This window comes from Arachis hypogaea, chromosome 9 (genome assembly GCF_003086295.3).
Source record: "Arachis hypogaea cultivar Tifrunner chromosome 9, arahy.Tifrunner.gnm2.J5K5, whole genome shotgun sequence".
Classification (NCBI taxonomy): Eukaryota; Viridiplantae; Streptophyta; class Magnoliopsida; order Fabales; family Fabaceae; genus Arachis; species Arachis hypogaea.
Genome location: NC_092044.1, coordinates 15,931,573 through 15,935,443, shown reverse-complemented (window position 1 = coordinate 15,935,443; position 3,871 = coordinate 15,931,573). Strand labels below are relative to the sequence as shown.

The window sequence follows — 3,871 nt, the reverse complement described above, 5'->3', positions numbered from 1 at the left end:
TTCCCAACCTCTTTTTCGGATCTCATGTCGGATCTCCGGATATTCACTCTTTTTGAGTGAAAAAGGGACCTCGGGGATCACCTTCTTCAAGGCCACAACTTCGTAGAAATGGTCTTGATGCACCCTTGAGATGAATTTTTCCATCTCCCATGACTCGGAGGTGGAAGCTTTTGCCTTCCCTTTCCTCTTTCTAGAGGTTTCTCCGGCCTTGGATGCCATAAATGGTTATGGAAAAACAAAAAGCAATGCTTTTACCACACCAAACTTAAAATGTTTGCTCGTCCTCGAGCAAAAGAAGAAAGAAGAGAGTAGAAGAAGAAGAAAGGAGGAGAAAGGGAATGGCTTTGAATTCGGCCAAAGGGGAGAGAGAAGGTGTTTAAGGTGTGTGAAAATGAAGGAATGAAGGAGGGTTTATATAGGAGAGTGGGAGAGGGATGTTCGACCATTTGAGGGTGGGTTTGGGTGGGAAAGTGGTTTGAATTTGAATGGTGGGGTAGGTGGGGTTTTATGAGGGATGGATGTGGGTGGTGAAGAAAAAGATGGGATTTGATAGGTGAGGGGTTTTTGAGGAAGAGGTGTTGAGGTGATTGGTGAAGAAGAGAGAGAAAGGTAGGGTAGGTGGGGATCCTGTGGGGTCCACAGATCCTTAGGTGTCAAGGAAAAGTCATCCCTGCACCAAATGGCATTCAAAATCACGTTTTGAGCCAATTCTGGCGTTAAACGCCGGGCTGGTGCCCATTTCTGGCGTTTAACGCCAGGTTCTTGCCCTTCTCTGGCATTTAACGCCAGTCTGGTGCCCCTTTCTGGCGTTAAACGCCCAGAATAGTGCCAGACTGGGCGTTAAACGCCCAACAGCTAACCTCACTGGCGTTTAAACGCCAGTGGGTGCGTCCCCCAGGGTGTGCTGTTTTTCTTCCTGTTTTTCATTCTGTTTTTGCTTTTTTCATGGATTTTGTGACTTCTTATGATCATCAACCTACAAAAGACATAAAATAACAAAAGAAAATAGTTAATTATAAAACATTGGGTTGCCTCCCAACAAGCGCTTCTTTAATGTCATTAGCTTGACAGAGGACTCTCATGGAGCCTTACAGATTCTCAGAGCCATGTTGGAACCTCCCAACACTAAACTTAGAGTTTGAATGTGGGGGTTCAACACCAAACTTAGAGTTTGGTTGTGGCCTCCCAACACCAAACTTAGAGTTTGACTGTGGGGGCTCTGTTTGGCTCTGTTTTGAGAGAAGCTCTTCATGCTTCCTCTCCATGATGACAAAGGGATATCCTTGAGCCTTAAACACCAAGGATTCCTCATTCACTTGAATGATCAACTCTCATCTATCAACATCAATCACAGCCTTTGCAGTGGCTAGGAAGGGTCTGCCAAGGATGATGGACTCATCCATGCACTTCCCAGTCTCTAGGACTATGAAATCAGTAGGGATGTAATGGTCTTCAACTTTAACCAGAACATCCTCCACAAGTCCATAGGCTTATTTTCTTGAGTTGTCTGCCATCTCTAGTGAGATTTTTGCAGCTTGCACCTCAAAGATCCCTAACTTCTCCATTACAGAGAGGGGCATGAGGTTTACACTTGACCCTAAGTCACACACAGCCTTCTTGAAGGTCATGGTGCCTATGGTGCAAGGTATTGAAAACTTCCCAGGATCCTGTCTCTTTTGAGGCAGTTTCTGCCTAGACAAGTCATCCAGTTCTTTGGTGAGCAAAGGGGGTTCATCCTCCCAAGTCTCATTTCCAAATAACTTGTCATTTAGCTTCATGATTGCTCCAAGGTATTTAGCAACTTGCTCTTCAGTGACATACTCATCCTCTTCAGAGGAGGAATACTCATCAGAGCTCATGAATGGCAGAAGTAAGTCCAATGGAATCTCTATGGTCTCATTTTGAGCCTCAGATTCCCATGGTTCCTCATTGGGGAACTCATTGGGGGTCAGTGGACGTCCAGTGAGGTCTTCTTCAGTGGCGTTCACTGCCTCTTCTTCCTCCCAGAATTCGGCCATGTTGATGGCCTTGCACTCTCCTTTTGGATTTTCTTCTGTATTGCTTGGGAGAGTACTAGGAGGGAGTTCAGTAATTTTCTTGCTCAGCTGACCCACTTGTCCTTCCAAGTTTCTAATGGAGGACCTTGTTTCAATCATGAAACTTTGAGTGGTTTTGATTAGATCAGAGACCATGGTTGCTAAGTCAGAGTTATTCTGCTTAGAACTCTCTGTCTGTTGCTGAGAAGATGATGGAAAAGGCTTGCTATTGCTAAACCTGTTTCTTCCACCATTATTGTTATTGAAACCTTGTTGAGGTCTCTGTTGATCCTTCCATGAAAGATTTGGATGATTCCTCCATGAAGGATTATAGGTGTTTCCATAGGGTTCTCCCATGTAATTCACCTCTTCCACTGAAGGGTTCTCAGGATCATAAGCTTCTTCCTCAGATGAAGCTTCCTTAGTACTGCTTGGTGCATTTTGCATTCTAGACAGACTTTGAGAAATCATATTGACTTGTTGAGTCAATATTTTGTTCTGAGCCAATATGGCATTCAGAGTGTCAATCTCAAGAACTCCTTTCTTCTGACTAGTCCCATTGTTCACAGGATTTCTTTCAGAAGTGTACATGAATTGGTTATTTGCAACCATTTCAATCAGTTCTTGAGCCTCAGTAGGCGTCTTCTTCAGATGAAGAGATCCTCCAGAAGAGCTATCCAAAGACATCTTGGACAGTTCAGAGAGACCATCATAGAAAATATCTATGATGCTCCATTCAGAAAGCATATCAGTGGGACACTTTCTGATCAATTGTTTGTATCTTTCCCAAGCTTCATAGAGGGATTCTCCTTCCTTCTGTCTGAAGGTTTGGACTTCCACTCTAAGCTTACTCAATTTTTGAGGTGGAAAGAACTTTGCCAAGAAGGCATTGACTAGCTTTTCCCAAGAGTCCAGGCTTTCTTTAGGTTGAGAGTCCAACCATGTTCTAGCTCTGTCTCTTACAGCAAAAGGGAATAGCATAAGTCTGTAGACCTCAGGGTCAACCCCATTAGTCTTGACAGTGTCACAGATTTGCAAGAATTCAGCCAAAAACTGATGAGGATCTTCCAATGGAAGTCCATGGAACTTGCAATTCTGTTGCATTAGAGAAACTAATTGAGGCTTAAGCTCAAAGTTGTTTGCTCCAATGGCAGGGATAGAGATGCTTCTCCCATAGAAGTCGGGAGTAGGTGCAGTAAAGTCACCCAGCACCTTCCTTGCATTGTTGGCATTGTTGTTGTTTTCGGCTGCCATGTGTTCTTCTTCCTTGAAGAATTCGGTTAGGTGCTCTAAAAAGAGTTGTGCTTTGGCTTCTCTGAGCTTTCTCTTCAAGGTCCTTTCAGGTTCAGGATCAGCCTCAACAAGAATGTCTTTGTCTTTGCTCCTGCTCATAAGAAAGAGAAGAGAACAAGAAAATGTAGAATCCTCTATGTCACAGTATAGAGATTCCTTGAAGTGTCAGAGGAAAAGAAGAGTAGAAGACAGAAGTAGAAAATTCGAACTTTGTCAAAGGAGATGGAGTTCGAATTTTGCATTAAGGAATAGTGTTAGTCCATAAATAGAAGGATGTGAGAAGAAGGGAAGTGATTTTCGAAAACTAAGTAAAAATTTTGAAAACATTTTTGAAAAACATTACTTAATTTTCGAAAATGAAAGTGGGAAAGAAATAAAGTGATTTTTGAAAAAGATTTTGAAATTAGAAATCAAAGAGATTTGATTGAAAATTTTTTTGAAAAAGATGTGGTGAAGAAGATATGATTAGTTTTTAAAAAGATGTGATTGAGAAAATATGATTTGGAAAACATTTTAAAAAGATTTGATTTGAAAATTAAAAA

General features: G+C 42.1%; 1 non-coding gene across 1 annotated transcript; it reads left to right on the top strand.

Moving 5' to 3' along the window:
- The first annotated feature begins 2,777 nt into the window (after nucleotides 1-2,777).
- On the top strand, nucleotides 2,778-2,885 carry LOC112713673 (small nucleolar RNA R71). Its single transcript, XR_003158644.1, has one exon. It is a non-coding gene; the product is annotated as a small nucleolar RNA R71 (small nucleolar RNA).
- Nucleotides 2,886-3,871: the final 986 nt, after the last annotated feature.